The sequence below is a fragment of the Euprymna scolopes genome, chromosome 34 (assembly GCF_053919585.1).
Source record: "Euprymna scolopes isolate OS-2025 chromosome 34, ASM5391958v1, whole genome shotgun sequence".
In the NCBI taxonomy this organism is placed as follows: domain Eukaryota; kingdom Metazoa; phylum Mollusca; class Cephalopoda; order Sepiida; family Sepiolidae; genus Euprymna; species Euprymna scolopes.
Window position 1 is genome coordinate 25,165,364 of NC_136515.1, and position 19,191 is coordinate 25,184,554.

Consider the following 19,191-nt stretch of genomic DNA (forward strand, 5'->3'; position numbering starts at 1 on the left):
CCTCAATTTCTTGGATAACGTCACAAGCAGTAAAAACATCAGAGTCGATGTTGTAATGCACACAAAATACTGTGCAAAATGCTACCACAACCTTGACATGACTTTAACCACTGTGAAGAGTGCTGAGGATTCTAAGGATGGTTCGGATTAGAATGCTGCTGTGAAAGTAGAATTCCAAGAATGGCTCTGATTGGGGCGCTGCCATTGATGAGTATTGCGCTTCGCTGGTGCACATCGAATAGATTGAATTGTGGAAGATGCTTGTAGCTAGGATTGGTCACGGAGTGCGGTTTCAAAAGCTTCTGCATGCTGAATAACATCTTGCTGGGTCTTGAGCTGAGCAGCCTTTGCCAATATGTCTGTTTGCAACAATTCATTTATAAGTCCTCGAATAAACTGATCTTACAGATTCATGTCAGATAGGTCATACTGGCATGAAGAAAAAGCAAACTCACAATCAGCAGCAAGGGATCTGAGGCGAACAATGTACTCTTTAATACTTTCCCTTGTATGCTGAGTACGGTTATTGAAACTCATTTGGTGCACTGCAGAATTGATCTTATCGGCGACAATGGTCTGAACACATTGTAGCATGGAAGGTTCATCTATTTCGAAAAAAAAAAACAGGATATGAATTTATCAAACTGTTCTGAACTGCTTCCTCACAGGCACTGTATAGGTGATTGACAAACTGGGACACTGGAATACCAGTAATGTTCTTGAATACATTCCAGCCCACTAAGAATTTATGAAACTGTGGGTGCGTCATACTTACGCTAACATGTGGGAGTTTGACAGATGCCAGAGGAGGTTTGAAATGGTGATTTGAACATGTGCCAAAGAACTCTCAGGTGCTAATTACTGAAAAAACGCCTTTGCATGATAAAAATTTGCAAGTTTATCACCCAGTATTTTAATACTCAATGAACTCAAGTGATCAGCTGTCAAGGTTTGGATAGTTTTTTTTATGATGCGATAGAGCCATATTCTTCGGCAAGATAGTCCAAGACTGGGTATCACACAGATTTGATCCTGTTCGTAACGTCATGAAGTGAGGAGGAACAACCAGATTGATGGGAATGACTTTAATCAGCAAAACATAAAAGGCTGCTCAGCAGTAAGAGCTGAAACATATAACAAATGACAATAAATGGAATGTTCACATATTGTTCATCTCCTTCTCACAGACTACTAGACTTTAGAATTTCCTCTGTTTCCTGCTTCCCTGACTACCAACATGCAGAAGTTTAAATGCAATGTGAACAAACATCTTGCTCATCTCACGTAATCCTCAGCAGAAATAGTCCCAAATAGTATCCCCTTATGTCTAATTAGCAATATGAACTGTTTGAAGTGAACAAGAATATAAAAAACGAAAGTCAACATTACTGTTGTATGGGTATGAAATGGGAGCATTCTGAGTATGCATTTTTTTTTTTTTTTTTTTTTTTACTGGGTGCAGGAATTTTTTTTTTCTTTAATTAGTCTTGTCTAAGAGGAGTTCTCCAAATTCAGTTACTTGACAAGGTCAAAAACACAATTGTTAATTAGAGGATAAATCTTTCTCAGACTATCGAAAACATCATCGGAATGGTATATTGCTAGTTTGGCCACAACTTGGGTACCCTTACAAGCAAATCGATAGCTCTAAATCTGCTAACTGATTGGTAAAAATTGCAAAGTAATCCACAAAGTCAAGTCAAACCTCAAGATCTACACGTTTTACCAGTGGAATTCAATTGTGGTCAAAGAGTCCTAGAATTGTCAGGTCTTGTATGCAGATATATGCCACTTTGCCAGTCCGATATGAGTCAGCTTATGCCACTTTGAGTGATAGCTGCAACAATAGTTAGGACCATAACATCAACAAAGATCACCATGTTGGCATCATTCAGCGAGTATGTACAATATCAAGAAAAACCATCATGTGATTAGTGTTCATGTCAGCAAGGACCACATTTTTAGCAGCATCCACATTAACGAGTCACATTATCGACAGCATCCATATCAATGAGCAGGATCCATCACCTTCATTGCTTCAGTCTAATATCATTATCTCAGACAATTTACGTTGGTGTGTATGTCATTAAGTGAATTCCTATAAAAGAAAGGAAAAAATATTGCATTCTTTGTTTTAATATAAGAACATTCATGTCAGGAAGGACCACTACGTGTGCAGCATTCATATCAGTGAGAACTGACATCATTCACCTTTATTGCAGCTGACGTTATGCTAGAAGGTGAACATACACGTGAACTAAAATAAATTCCTAGAAAAAAAAATATTGCATTTTATGTTCTAATTTAACAAGAAATTTTGGTTGTTGTCCAAAACTCCTCATATATTAAAAAATACAAATAAAGAAAAATCTGTGCATTCATTCTTTTAGCGTGTTATTTTGTGTGCTACGCTTACATCTTTTTTCTTCCGATTGACTGTTGTTATGACCTTCCATTTCTTGTTATAATTTTACTAAGAATTCTTCATAAGTTTTGGCTTTGATTATAGCTGAATGAACTCAATTTACACACACACACACACACATTTTCTTCATAAGTTTTGGTTTTGATTCAGGCTGATGCACTCAACTCATATGGATATATTTTTGAAATCACAACTTTATTATATATAAGAATCAATAGAAAATTGACTATAGTAATATATACAAAATATGTATAAATTAAAAAATGATATTTAAGCAGATTTTACGACCAGGCTACACCAGGCATTCCTGCCAGCTTAGATAAATACTTTAGCAGTTTTAACAAAAGAGTTAGAATAATATCAGGGCGTCTCCATTTACACTGAACATCCACAGAATGCCAATATCAATAATTATATATGAAAGAGTCCACTGTGGAATTTCCACAGGTTCCGCTAGTCTTCATAGTTGTTGTTTCACCATGTTTAGGCCAATACATCTCCTGGCCATCTTCAGGTGATTAACCGCGACGGGATAGGAATGTTGAGTCTTGTAAGATGAGGGTAACAGTTCATAAAAAGAATGAATACAAAAATTATGAAGCCTTGTCACAAAGGATTAAAAAAAAAAAATTTTAAATAAAGAAAATAATAAAAAAATCTGTATGATATACTTATCTGTGACAAAGTGAAAATATATTCCAAAAAGCACCTAAATTCATCAAATAGTATTATATTTATAAAGAAAATTATTTTTAAGTCATTAATGGACATTACAACACAAATCGTTTGAGTTTTTAATTATTGTCGAGTTATCTTGCAATCTTTTTTTTTTTTTTTTTTAGATTTTTTCAAAATCTAAAGTGAGACAGTCACTCTTCCGATACTCATAAAATTTGATTTTCTTATTGAAAAATAGAACTACTTGGATCAATTACATAATTTTTAGAATATGATATTTCTTTATATTTTGTCACGGGTGCGTATATCATAAAGATTTTTCTTTACATTTGTTTTTTAATAAATGGGAAATTCTGGACAAGAAATGGAATTTTACATTTCATTTTGGAAAAATCTGTATAAAAGCCAAGTATGTCCAAGGATGGAGTACTGCTGCCACATCTGGGCAGGAGCTGCTAAAAACAGCCTATCCTGCCTTGACAGAGTACAAAATAGGCTTTGTGGTTTAGTGGAGGATGCCCTTTTCTCTTCCCTGCAGCCTCTCTCCCACAAAAGAGATGTTGCGAGCCTGTCTTTGTTTTATCGTTATTTCCATGGCAGGTGCTCGTCTGAGCCCCAATCTCTCGTCCCCCCCCCTCGCCAAACTTTCACGAGAAACACCAGTCTGGCTGAAACTACTGTCAATAATTTTCCCCACTCTTTATCTGTGCCTAAATCCAAACGTAGATTCCATAAGCAGAGCTTCTTTCTCAGAAGTGCACGACTGTGGAATTCTCTTCGTTTTGCCTGTTTCCCATCTGACTACAACTTGGATGTCTTCAAGTCCAACATAAACAAATTCCTGAAAAAAAACGCCCCTCTAAGTAAGACACTCTATCAAATCTCCAATACTAATGATTACTACAATACTATCTCATTGATTACTGTACATGCAATAATCCTTATCCCAGAGTGGCCTCCGGGCCTTGATAAGTGGTGACCCCCATGTAAAAGAAAAAAAAAAAAAGAAAAAAAAAAGAAGAGCATCAACAATGACTACCATATGATCAGCATCTATATCAGTGGAGGGAACCACCTTGTAATTGCAGCATTCACATCAATAAGGACTGCCATGTTTGCAGTATTCATATCAGTGAAAACTAACATCGTTATGTCATAACATGCATAAACTAAAATTTAATAATAATGACATAGTAAAATTTAATGATAATGACATAGTAAAATTTAATGATAATGACATAGTAAAATTTAATGATAATGACATAGTAAAATTTAATGATAATGACATAGTAAAATTTAATGATAATGACATAGTAAAATTTAATGATAATGACATAGTAAAATTTAATGATAATGACATAGTAAAATTTAATGATAATGACATAGTAAAATTTAATAATAATGACATAGTAAAATTTAATAATAATGACATAGTAAAATTTAATAATAATGACATAGTAAAATTTAATAATAATGACATAGTAAAATTTAATAATAATGACATAGTAAAATTTAATGATAAAGTCATAGTAAAATTAAGAAAAACAATAAAAAAAATCATTTTCTAATTTGATAAAAATTTTACATTCAGTTATAAGAACATGCACGTTAGGGGGGGGACACCTTGCGCGCGGCAGGCACGTCAGCGAGGGAGGGGGGCGCCACGTTATGGACAGCATTCATATTATCAAGGACTGCCACATTTACAGCATCCACATCAATGAGGACTAAATTATGGACAGCATGCATCACCTTTATTTTAGCTATCTATCATCGTTAGGTATAGCAGTGGTTCCTAGAAAAGTATCTAAAGTAAACGCGGAACCCCCTGGTTCCGTGGACCCTGCTACCCTCAGTGACCGACCGACTGGATCAGACGGTGATGGAAATCGTTCCCCCTTTGTGTGGGTTTGCTTCTGGTCGCGGTTTGACCCAACATCGGAGGCATGCCGGAAGATCTCAACTAGGACAGGGTTGCTGGGGCCCGTCCCGGTTCGACCGAGTTCGGAGGAGGATGCACTTTTGTCAGCTTCTGCGTCCGAGATGAGGGATCGATATCGAACGAAGGCGGAGTTGTGTGCCGCAATTTCTCCCCGTTTTGGCTGCTCGGCTGAGGCGGTGAGGAAGCGCCTAATTCACCTGGGCAAGCAGCAGTCTCCGGCGGGTGTGAGAAGTTTGAACTCTCCTGCGGGGGAGACGGTTGTGGAGTGCGATTTTTTGAGTCCAGCTGTGGATGATCGGAGCTGGCAGCCGAAGGTGGAGAATCAGGTTGAGTTGGTTCTCGGAGAGCTTGATTCATCCTTGGATCAGGTTCGCGTTGAATTGCGGCAGATTCTTGGTTTGATCCGCCAGGGTACCGACCTAGAGGTGGTAACCGGGCAGATCGACACTTTCCTCCTGCGCTACCTCTCCCCGTCCTCTGGAGGGGTGGGGAACGATGCGCTAAGATCGGGCCGGCCGCTGCGTCACAAGCGGTCTGGGAGGCTGGCTCGCAAGAACCAGTCTCACGGTGACATACACACCAATTAAGATTAAATGAATTCCTAAGAAAAAAAAAATAGAATACTGAATTCTCTCTTCTTATTTAAAGATATCATTTTGACATCAAGTTATAATAAAAACATGTTAGTAGGGACCATCTGCGCCTGGCATACACATCAGCAGGGGGTTGGTTGGTTGGTTGGTTTGTTGGTTGTTTTTGTTTTACGGCATATCAACACTTTTCGGGTTATTTAATGCTGAATCCAAAGATTTTGAAGAAAAATTTTTAGTAGAATATATTTGTTGTTTTCAAGTTGGTTTCTATTTAACCCATAGTTGGGACCCTAACAGGTACTACCACTCCGGGTCAGAGTGGACCTGGGAGCAATGGTAACCAAAGCCCGCAAGATGGGGCCTCAGCACTGGATATAGTTCAAGGTCATATCCAGGACCATCAGCAGGGAGACCCTTTGTGGATAGCATACAAGTTAGCAGGGGACCACCTTATGAGAAGCATTCATATCCCCAAGGCCTGCCACATTTACAGCATCCACATCAATGAGGATTAAATTATGGACAGCATCAATCACCTTTATTTTAGACATCTAACATTAGGCCAGATGGTGACATACACACCAATTAAGATTAAATGAATTCCTAGGAAAGAAAAAAAAATCTGAATTATTTCTTCTTATTTAAACATGTCATCTTTTTTTTTATTATTGCAATAAAGCAAACATTTTTTACATTGAATATATCAGTACAAATCTCATAAAATCTAGTAAATCAAACTATTAGCATAAACATGCAATGGTAAACCTGCCAGAGGAATAATAATTTAAAAACAAGAATGGACACGAGGATCTGATCAATTTTTGGCATTAATCTTTAAAAAAGAAAGAATGCTTCAAAGTCAGAACCTAGTGTTAGATGGGTAGATTTGAATTTAGAAAATAACAAATCTCTTCTTTGTCGGAAACATCACTCAAGGAATGTGAGGACTAAAGGACAAAGTAAGGGAAGCAAAAGTTACAAGGTTGCTTAATGTAAAAAGTGCACTTCTACTCTGTTTATGTCAATTACAACTGATATTACGTTTCTGAACTTTTGAGATGAGGATTGGTTATTTGTATTATTTGGATTCTTTGGACTATTGTTCTCATCTTGAGAATCACTTTCACGTTTCAGTCCATGTAACCTTCCGCAAGGACCGGTGGCGCAGTGGTTAAAGTGCTTAAGAAAATCAATTGTAAAAGTAATATTCTGTTGAAAGTTCAATTCTCAGTGTAGACGACCAAAAAATTGCAAATTACTTAGAACTTCTATCCAGTCATGGCTGACAGAATGAGAGCATGCTACCCCCGTAAAGTAAATGAAGGGTTTCGTTTGAAATTCCATTCAAATTCCCGTGTTTGACAAGATAGACCTGAAGAAGGTCAGAGATTATATCATCCAAAATGTGAAAATGGCACTCAAGATGAGAATAGTAGTCGAAAGAATCCAAATATGAATTACAACTGAGTATTAACTTTTTAATTTTCATTAGAGGGCATTCGATAATTGTAGCTATGGGCAAAAAAATGGAAAATACAGACAGAAAACTAAATAAGGTATAATTATATTCATAACTAATAGAACCTGTGTCCTGGCATTACCTCGGAAAATTAAGGAAACGTAGAATCACAGCCATTTTGAAAATTTACAAGCCCTTTTCATCAAAAATGCTAAGTTATTATCCAGCATATAAAAAACACCAGTAAATAGAACTAGATATCATAGTAAAATGAAATCATGAGTGCTAGTTCAGAATTCCTCCTACATTAAAAAAAAAAATAAAATCTGTACCCGTAATGAAAAAAACATTGCAAATTGATCAAGTAGTTTTATTTTTAAATAAGAAAATAAAATTTTATAGTGTACCGAGGAGCGACTGTTTTGCACTGACATTTTTAAAATAGTTTTAAGAAACAAAGGAGATAATTTGCAAGATTTTTAAAATTTTATTTAGAAAAATAAAACTACTTGATCAACTTATATGATTTTTGGAATAAAATATTTTGTTACGGTATATCATACAGATTTTTCTGAATTTTGTTAGTATAGAGGGAATTCTAGACAAATACCTAATCATCCAAAAAAAATAAATAAAAACAAAACGAACAGATGATTAATGAGATGTCCTTTTGCAAAGCAATATGCATATTGTTAACCTTCATTCAGACATTGATCATATTACATATATGATCAGTATATTAGAAAGCTGTTGTTCTATTGTGAACATGAGTTTGGTGCTTTAATTTCACAGAGTTCAACAAATAACTCAAGTTTATAAATATACAGATATCGGATTGATATATTGGTCAAACAATCACTCTCCACATTTTGAATGTTACCTTCACGTTTTGGTCGATGTAACCTCCAACCTTATATCTTGTCAAACTTGGGAATCTGCATGGAATTTTGAATGGAACTCTTTATTTAATCTATAGGAATGCGATGCTCTCGCTCTGTCAGCCATGACTAAGTAGAAGTCATGAGTAATTCTATCCAGTCATGCTATTCCTGTAGATTAAATAAAGGGTTCTGTTCGAAATTCCGTATAGATTTCCGAGTTTGACAGAGAGATCCCAGAGTTAAAATATACCTAAAGAAGGCTGGAGATTACATCAACCTAAACATTGTGAAAACCTGAAATGAAAACAGTTTTCCGGAGAATTCAAATGATACGAATAATCAATCCTTATCTCAAAAATTCAGAAACATAATTTCAGGAGAGAAGTGAGATGACATGAAGTTACATTCACTGTTGACAACACTGAAGACCACAGCTATCACTAGAAGCTGTATTTGTGTGACTCTGGGTACGTCTTTAGACGAGGCAGTGAGCTATCTACTGTTTCCAGAGTTGATCTTCTCATCTTGAGTTTTTCTTGTTGGAGAAGAAACACTGCATGTCCAACTTCAGTAGGTGTTTGAAGTTGTTGATCAGCTTCTTGCATTCAACTCATTGGTCTCCATCCATTCACTGTTTCAATACCACATTCAACTTCCTATTCCAGTAGCTTCTTTCCAAGGACCACAGGTTTGAGCAATTCTCTTTCTGTTGGTTGTTTCAATAAGCATCTCCTGTCTTTTCGATAATCATGTTTCATTCTTATTACATCCTTCACGCGTTGTCTAGAGTGATTTCCATAAAAAAAAAAAAATTTTTTTTAATAAAAATGAACAAAAAAAAAAACAAAAAAAAACACAGACACACACACACACACATATATTCAGTTTTTATGCAAACAAGATTAACAGTGTAATGCATAAAGTTAACAGTTAAAAACTCTAACAGATATCATCTAAATCCTGTATAGAACAGATAGATGTGTGCACGAGTGATTAACTGATCATAATGAATTTGAGAACATGGCTGCTAGGCATTGTTTCATTAAGTTTTAGATAACTCAGATTTTTATGAAATTTTAATAACCATCACTTAATAAATATTCTAGATTTCAGTCTCTTTTGATTATTAAAAGGTTGCGGCAGATTTGAAAATTAAAATATTTCAGATTTGCATGAAATTTCACCCAGACACCAATCTTTTTAGATTCACCAAATTTTAATTTTTCTAGAATCAAATTCATTTAATGAATTTTGGTCGAAATTTAAAGATTCTAAAGATAAGGTAGCATAGATACGATGTAACCCGGATATAAGAGATTTTATCTAGTCACGACTTAGAGCCCCTGTTAATGCACAGCGAAACCCGGATATAAGAAAGGTGTAGGAGGTTCATGGCTGAGTCTCTTATATCCGGGTTGCACTGCATTTAGATTTTAAGGGACCATAAAAGTGGCACAAAACTGTTCTTTTCCATGTATGTATGCAAAACACAATGCATGTCCCAAGACGAGTTTTCAGTTAGTATAAATATATAGATCAAATTATATTTAATAACATCACCAGCACCACCCCAATATTGTTGTAAATTCATTTTTCACCATAATTTATCAATCCATCCCATTTATTATTTACATTAGAGCTATTTGATCCAGTCAGTACATGTTACTCGATACTTGTACAGTTTAATCAAGATGAATGAAAAATGGAAATATCGAAAAAAGGTTATATTGTATGTATCCGTTATGGAATGAAGTTTTCCGGAAAAAAATTTCACCAAGTAGTTGGGGGGTTCTTTTTACAGCGAAAAAACAATTTGTTATGATACCGAGCAAAAGGTGGTCATGTTTCGAGTTTTAGGAAGAAAAGCTAGTATTTAAGAATAGAAGAGAGGGAGAAACTACTCGATCAAATTAAGTGATTTTTTTTTTATCGGAGATCTTTAGTCCAAAACGGATATGTACACTATAACCTTTTTTTTTCGATATTTTCATTTTTAAATGCCTTGATTAAACTGTACAAGTACCTATTACTCTATTAGAAAAAATCTGGTACTAGTGTACTTATTGATCCGTGCTGAAATAACGTTATTATTTAAAAAGCCATTCTTAACATGGGGAGGGTGTTTTGTGCCTATTCTGTACTTTAACCTTACAATTAAATAAAAAAAAAAATTAAAAAAAAAACAGATCATAAAACTTTAATTAAATTTGGAAATACAATTTAAAAAAATAGCGCAGATCAGTAAGTGCTAGCACCAAAAATCTAATTTAGTTTTTGAAATCATTATGGGCAAAAAAAAGTTCGAGGAAGAAAAATATATCAACAAAGCAGTTGGATAGGATGCAACATAATCATAGTAAATACATTTTTATATTGAATGAGAGACTTAAAAAAAAAAGAGGGGGGTAACGTCTTGATTAAAATTTCGCTAGATGGTAATCAAATCACTCAGTGAAGGAAAAAAAGGGCTAGTGTTTTTTGTTCGTCTTAACCATTATTATTATTATTATTATTATTATTATTATGCTACATATCAGAAAAAAATAAGATTATTTATGTTTGAATACTAAAATTGACAACATTGTAGAGAATTAAAAAAAAAAAAAAAAAGTACGAAAAAGAATTTAAAAAAAAAAAAAAATGTCCATTTCCAAAAACAAAATGGCGGATTATTATACTTCCGGAACAAAAAAGAAAAAAACCAAGTTGCATGAAACAGAATCAATTAAATGAATTAAAAGTGAATTTTATAAAATGGATAAAGAAAATTATATTAACAATATATAAAAAAGCATAAAATAATTTACAATAAAACAAGTTCAATGATTAACCGGAACATGAATACAAAAAATACTGAAATAACTGAATGTTTTGTTTACAAGATATATAAGATCGGCTTAAAAATATCGTACGATTAAAAAAAAAAAAATTTTTTTAAGTATATGTACAAACAAAAACATCATTATAAATAAATAATATATAAATAAATAAATAAATATAATATAAATAAATAGTGTATATAATTAGATTACAGCGTATAAAAAAAAAAAAGAAAAAAAGTTCAAGGCAATGGTTGCTTTGAAAATCAGCGGTAAAATGTTCGGATAAAAAAATGGTTATCTTAACGATTACTTTTCCTACTTCATTTCCAATTGTTTTTTACGGTATCTTTTGTTTACTAAATTGTTAGGTGGAAGTATAGAATATGTAAAGGAAGTCCTCCCATGTTAAGAAAAGCTGTATAACATTATTTAGAAAAACAAAAACTTAAGGATTAACCAGAAATGAAGTGGAAACGGTCATAGTAAAGATAATCAAATAAATTAAACAAAAAAACTAGTTATATTTCCAACACAATATTCTAAAGTTTAAAAACGATAATAGGTACGTACGGGTTTAATGTTCATTTTTTTTTTAATTTTCAGTCACGCAGTCAGTGTATTTGTGTAGCATTTCATACGGATAGTTTATGTACTTATTTTTTGTTTTTGACATGATTTGTTCACTTCTCGACTATAGAATAATTCGTTGGCAGATTTTACCCAGCCAATATAAGCACCAACTAATTTGATAAAAATAGGATATAAAAAGAAAAGTTTGGATCAATTTTTACTACCCCAATAGATGTATCAGAATTTTTGTGGAATTTTTGACACCCCTAACACAAAACTGCGAATAAAATGGGTTTGTATTACTGTACACATAGATTCGAAAAAGTTGTCAAAAAACAAATATATAACAAATAAATGTTATCAAAGGCAAGATAAGTTACTTTTCTACCGAATTTGATATATTGTTTGTGTTTTTATTCAATGTAACATGTTTATTCAGCTCGAAAAACATGCAGTGTTTACCGATGTATTGGAAAATTCAAAATGGCGCCCGACTCTCTCTTTAACACGGTAAGTTTGGGAAAAGGTGTTATAAATATTAAACTAGACAAAATACTATTACAAAACCACCGAATATATGTCAACTTATGTCACGGTAACATATATTGAGCGAATTCCTAACAGTATGTTGTCTAGTTTATTATTTATAACACCTTTTCCCGAACTTACCGTGTTAAAGAGTGCCGGGCGGGCGCCATTTTGAATTTTCCAATACATCGGTAAACACTGTATGCTTTTCGAGTTGAATAAACATGTTACATTGAATAAAAACACGAAAATTATATCCAGTTTGGTAGAAAAGTAACTTATCTTGCCTTTGATAACATTTATTTGTCATATATTTGTTTTTTGACAACTTTTTCGAATCTATGTGTACACTGTACAGTAATACAAACCCGACAATTATTAAATTGGTGCTAGTCCAGTGTTCAACCTAATTAAAAAAAAAAAAACGATACAGAATATTTTTGATATACGTATCCGTATATGTGTCACATTCCCAAAATCACAAATTTATCAATTGATTTTTTTTTAAACTAAGAAAATCAAATTTAGTGCAAATAGCGCAATAGGGTCTGATGGGAAAAGTTAAGTCACGTGGTACTTAGTCGATGGTGTTACAACAAACAACAGCCCGTCGTACGTGCACTGTCTTTCAGACCCCTCCTCCCTTCCCTAAACGTTTTCAAAATGCACCCCCCCCCTCATTTTTTTTCTCTCATCATTATTTTTATTTACGAATCTTGGAGCGATTCTCGAGATCTCGAAGGAGACAACATCGTGGCGGTGACGGTGGCGCTATCTTTGTACCCCACCCTCCACAAAAAATTAAACCAGTTCAATACTGGATAAATTTTTAGGGTTCTGGTTTGTTTTACTATACACATATACACATATCGAAAAAGTTGTCACAAAACAAATATAGAACAAATAAATGTTATCAAAGGCAAGATAAGTTACTTTTCTACCTAACTGGATATGTTTTTAGTGTTTTTATTAAATGTAACATATTTATTCAGCTCGAAAAACATACAGTGTTTACCAATGTATTGGAAAATTTAAAATGGCGGCCGACTCTTTTTCTCAGACGGTAAGTTTGGACAAATGAGTTATAAATAAAAAAAACAGTCAAAATACTGTTAAAAACCTGCCGAATATATGTCAGCCTATGTCACGGTAATATATATTGAGCGAGTTTCTAACTGTATTTTGTTTGGTTTTTTATTTATAACTCATTTTCCCAAACTTACCGCCTCAAAGAGAGAGTCGGCCGCCATTTTAAATTTTCCAATACACCGGTAAACACTTTTTCGAGCTGAATAAACATGTTACATTAAATATAAACACTAAAAACATATTCAGTTAGGTAGAAAAGTAACCTATCTTGCCTTTGATAACATTTATTTGTTATATATTTGTTTTGTGAGAACTTTTTCGAATCTATGTGTACAGTAAAACAAACCTATTTATTGTTAGGTGAAAGTACAGAATAGTTACAAAATACCCTTCGCTGTCCATATTAAGAATGGGTTTCTAAATAATATTGTTTCAGCGAGGTAACAGATACACAAGTACCATTTTTAGTGTTTTTTATTTATTTTAAGGGTTTTTTTTACGTTTGAAACAAGTAGTGGCGAGCTGTTAACTTATTTTCTGTTGACACCGTCGACCGATTATCGCATGACATAACTTTTAAAGTGAAACAAGTTTCAAATTTCAGACCACATTGCGCTATTGGCACAGAGTTTTCAGTATCCCCCCCCCCCTTTTATTAGGTTGAACTCTGGACTTACACTGAATTACTTGTGCAGTTTGCGGATAGTAAACTGCACAGTGGGTATCCAAAAGGATTTCAGCATTTAAAAACAACGAAAAATTGTGAGCCAGTCCGCGAAATGACTGAATCGTGAATCAGTTTGTGATTTGAAAGCTATCTTCATTTCTCTCTCTTTTTCTTTTTTTTTGAAGAGCTAAATTGTTTTTTAACACAAATCCAAACCTCGTCAACTGTCTTAAAAAATCGCGGTTTTCAGATTGTAAACTGTTTCAGTAAATATTTAAATAATACAGATACCCATCCATTACAAGTAGCGAAAATCAAAATCAATGAAAATGTACGCACATGGTGCTTATTTAGAAAAGAATAGACAAATCATTAGAATTTACGTACTCATCACGGAACGAAGACGTCATATTCCAAAAATTACATAAATGGGTTTATTTTACTATACACATAAATTCGAAAAAGTTGTCAAAAAATAAATGTTATCAGACAAGATAAGTTACTCTTCTTCTACCTATCTGGAAAAGTTCGTAGTGGTTTTACTCACTTTAAAACGAGTTGATAACATTTATTTGCTATATATTTGTTTTTTTTGACAACTTTTTTGAATCTATGTGTACAGTAATACAAACCCAAGATTTTCTATATTTTTTAAGTTAAGTGAAATCACAAAAAAGTTTGCTATTTTCCAGGCATGTTAAAAGGAAGTTAACGTAAAATGGATCAAGCTATGATACATCAAATAAACACACTTTTATAACGGAAATTATGGAAATAATATCCCAACGTAAAAAAGGAGAGAAAAAAAATTATTTATATATTCATCAACCTTTCGTCTTTATTTCATTTATCACCCCGATGAAGTCTTTAAATAAAAACAAAACGTTGATCAATATACAATTTTGGGATTTCCTTAGGAGCTCTCGATCGATGGCTAAGATCAAAGTGTAGTATCTGTTCTGATGCTTTACTTAAGTAATGTGTCCTTGGTCAATGGAGGAAAAAGCCTTCATACAGAGAGAATTACTATTTATTTGAACACTGCCAGAGTGCCCACTTTTCGGGGGAGCTGGTTTTTCCACACATTAAAAAACGACCCTGTGTCTAATTTGCTTACGTGGGGAAGCAAATACCAAAGTGTAGTATCTGTTCTTAATTTTTTCTGTATTCGGTCAGTGAAGAAATCCTTCTAGACTGATGAATTTTTACTTTTGTCCCAATCTAGAGTGCCCTCTAAGGAAAATGAATTTTCCCCCATTAAAAATTGACTTTGCCCTTGCAGGGATGCAAATAAACAAAAAACGAGCAAATCCGTTGGCATTATGGCTTTGAACAAAGTGAAGTATCTGTTCTGACATTACACATCTTTTCGTCCTGAGTCAGTGAAGAAATCCTTCCAGACTGAAGAAATTTTTATTTTTGTCCCCTCAAAAACTGACCTTGTGTCTCACTATGAACTCGTGATGAAACAAGTAAATCAGGAGATACAGGGAGTACAAGTTTTATATAAAACTAAACGAAAACAAACCCAAAAACCAATTAGATTTCTAATCGACCATCTAATACGTTTCATTTAAATATTGACAATATTTAAGACTTATTCCTCATACAATTGCCATTATTTCGTCACTATGCCCCTTTTATTTTAGATAAGAATAATTTAATGCCATCATCATATAATAATAAACTCTTTTTTAAAAAAGTAAATCACTCAAGAAAAATATGATAAACTGAGTATTTTTCTTTTATCACAAGGCAGCCATGTTTAGATGTAATCAAAGGGGAAGAAATGCGCTTTTTTACAGTTATATAAATTGGATTTTTTATAAGATAAAACATTTAAAAATATATAATTTGTTTAAATATGTAAATTAGAAATAAGTTCATTTATCAATATAAAATAGATTGTCATGAATAGTGTTTCATTTCATTATTATGAAGTCAAAAAATATATATGTTATAGCAATAACAATAACAAAATTTTTGAAAATATAATACTTTCATTCTTTAAGAAGAATCTAAAATTAAAAAGTAAACAAAACATTTTATTAAAGCAGATATAAACATTTCAAAGGATATATTTCCAGTGTTTTTTTTTTTTTTTGTCTGTTTTTTTAAGTATATTTTGTTATAAATTAATTTTTTTTTTAAGAATACAAAAATCACACATGTGTAAAGGAAAGATAATAAATGGGAGGAAAAAATGTAATTGGTTAAAAAAAAACGTCAGATTTTATATTTTGGTTAACAAAAAATCAAATCAAGGTTAAAAACATTTAAAAAAGTTAGTTTATAAATTAAAATTATAGAGAATTAATTTAATAAAAAGAATATTTTCTTCATTAGTGTTGCCCCATGAGAAATTTTTTTAACTCAAACAATGAAGGAAGATTACAAATTATATATTAAAAAAAAAGTTATATTATTATGGTTTTAAATTAATTATTATTTCCTTATTTAAAAAAATATATTTCATTTATACTAGCATCTAGTTATTCTTTATCGTATTCATTTTAAACAAAGATCTAATTTAAAAATATAAATATTTTTTTTTCTTTTTAAGACCAACCCTCGGTCTAAATAAATACCAAAAGTAGTATCCTCTAGTTTCTTTTCACAGGTTTCAGTCTTCCTATTGTTCCAGGTAAATGTTTCCTAGCGATGAAATATGTCTTGGCTGTGATCTTACCTTGAGACCAGGCCACTGAGAGGTGGACAATAGATGGAAAAATCTGGTAATAAACGTAGACCAAAATAAAAAAACGGACCTATAAACCAATATGGAGACTTAAACATAAAAAGCCCATTGGAAGAGGAACGGAGGAGGACTATGGATAACACCGGAGGGGGAGTAGTAAGAACGAGAGACAGAGGGGGATTATGGTGGCGGGATTCTTATTACCGCTTTTCTGGTTTGAACTTTAGTTTCTTCTTATTTTCAGTTATTTATTTTTTGTTCATCAGTTTATTTTTGAATTACTTCTCAATTCTTAATAAAGATGGGCAAATAGAGAAATGTTACTTAATCTTATTTACGAATAAATAACTTTATTCTGTTATTAATATTAGGATATGTCTTGTTTGAACTTTACTTTCTTATTCTCACTTATTTGGACTATTTGTTCATCTTTTTGTCTTTAAATATCTTCTCAATTATTAATAAAGTTAATAAAAATAAAACAAATATTTAATCTTATTTACCAATAACTTTACTGTTATAATTATTTGAACATTTTTTTTTAAGTGTCTTCTTAATTTAAAGCTGTTTTCGTACTGACACTTTAAACTATGAATAAAATAAAAATATGCATAATTAAAAAATGCACTCTTAAATAAAGGTGGATGACATTTGAAGTGGAATCATAAGAGAAAATGGATTGATTGAACATTAATAAAGTAAATTATTATTTAGAAATGTAAATGAGTTTAAAGCAAATAAAAATAAAAAAAATCAAACAACAATTTAAAACAAAACAAAAAATATTCGTCTTTCCCAAATTTAGAGTAATTTTATTTATTAACTTTCTAAGTAATCAAAAATAAAAAGTACAAGATGTATTTAGCAATAAGAAAATTCTCCAAGTAAAAACGGCGCGAAGCTAACACATTTTGTAACGTTAGATTTCATTGGATGATTGCGTTCCTTCTTTATCACACTTAAATACTCGGCCGTCTTCGTCGAAATTCGACCAATTTTAAATTAAACTTTTCTTTTTTATTAATTGCTATTTTTATCATTCAATTACTTATATAGTATAAATTTTCATTATAAAAAAAAAAAAAGAAAAAAAAATTCAGAATCAATTTTGAATAATTTTTTTTCTGTTTTTTTTTTTTACGGTAGTGAAACGAAACGCTTATGACGCTCACCTCATTAAATCGATCAGTGACCACAACACAATATCAACGACCCTGGTGTCTAACTCTGTCCCGTGGGGAGGCATAGTAAATAGTCACAATATCAGCAGCATGTTTAGTGTGAATAAACACTAAGCATTCTGAATTTAATTTAATGGTATTTTTTTCTGTTACAGGTTAAATTAAAAATAACGAAATTTAAAACATTTTTAAACGAATGTGTGAGATATTTAGTTATTTTAAATTATACTATATTTATTTTTATTCAGACATAAAGATTCATGAGTTTTACTAAATATATACGACAAAAAATGTACGATCATTGTACAACTAAATTGGTACTACTGCTGATTAAAGCAACTTCGACACAGGCGATCGACTGGGTTCGTCAGCGTAAAATATCGTAAAATAATCTTGTAATATTCTATAATATAAATCTCACCTGTCTGTTTAAATGTATGTATGTATTTCTGGCTAAAACTTTCGACAGAAGTGATGGATTTTCACAAGATCGATATCGTTTTGAAGCTCGACCCTTGAGATGACAATTATTGAAAAATTGGTTAAAAACATTAATTCCTTCACCCTCAACTGGGCACTTCTCTACAGGGAGGGGTCGTTTTTTTCGCCGATATTTTCGAAAGTCATCCCTTCTTTTCGATTGACTAGCCTTAATTTAAACCTTCACCACTTCCGGTTTGTTGATGGACGCAATGGCAAAGATGTTATAGGAGGGAAATGTGCATTTCTCTCCTAATAATTACTTAAATAAACGAAAGGCCAAACGACATTGCTTTTAACATAACAATAATAAAGGGTTTATTTAGAAAAGGCGAGATTGTATCTCAGACTGAAGAGAAAGAAAGAAAGAAAGTGTAAATGTCTGTTTGAAGGTGTCGTCTGCCATCAAACTCCAGTCGTCAACAAGTAGCAGTTGGAAAGGTGAGTGAGATCGCTTGCTGCCGTCTCTCTGGGGATCGCAGCTGAGCTCCCAAAGGGCTAAAAATAGTCCTTAAGGGGGACAGCTACAATCAATCCGCCCTGCCAACCGATTGGTCACTGTGGCCGAATCACTTTGGCACCGGGCATTGATCCGCTTATAGTAAATAGTTTGTTAACTGCTACAATGTCACGTTTTTTTTTTTTTATTTTTCATATTATTTCCCTCCTTCACAGTATGGGTTCGAGCTTGCCTACCTACTACCACTTTTTATTTACTAGCTTGGGTGTCCGGCATTGCCTGGGTGTTTGGAGGTGAGTGTTGAGCAAAAGAGAAAAAAGTTGGGGATTGTATTACTGTACACATAGATTCGAAAAAGTTGTCAAAAAACAAATATATAACAAATAAATGTTATCAAAGGCAAGATAAGTTACTTTTCTGCCAAACTGGATATATATTTTGTGTTTTTATTCAATGTGACATATTTATTCAGCTCGAAAAACATACAGTCTTTACCGATGTATTCGAAAATTCAAGATGGCGTCTCACACCATCTTTAACACCGTACGTTTGGGAAAAGGTGTTATAAATAAAAAACTATACAAAATACTATTAAAACCCCGCCGAATATATGTCAACCTATGTCACGGTAACATATATTGAGCGAGTTTTTAACAGTATTTTATCCGGTTTTTTATTTATAACACCTTTTCCCAAACTTACGGTGTTAAAGAGAGAA

At 32.7% G+C, this 19,191-nt stretch overlaps 1 protein-coding gene across 4 annotated transcripts in view; it reads right to left on the reverse strand.

Moving 5' to 3' along the window:
- LOC145259140 (sister chromatid cohesion protein PDS5 homolog B-like) overlaps nucleotides 1-16,490 on the reverse strand; it is a 246,488-nt gene extending 229,998 nt beyond the window's left edge. For 2 of the 4 annotated variants that reach the window (XM_080116838.1, XM_080116835.1), the window contains exon 1: nucleotides 16,344-16,490. The gene's annotated coding sequence lies outside the window, so the exon portion shown is untranslated. Of the gene's footprint in view, nucleotides 1-11,370; nucleotides 12,513-16,242 lie in introns of those variants that run through there. The other 2 variants (XM_080116836.1, XM_080116837.1) reach the window with 2 other exon arrangements.
- Between the last annotated feature and the right edge of the window lie 2,701 nt (nucleotides 16,491-19,191).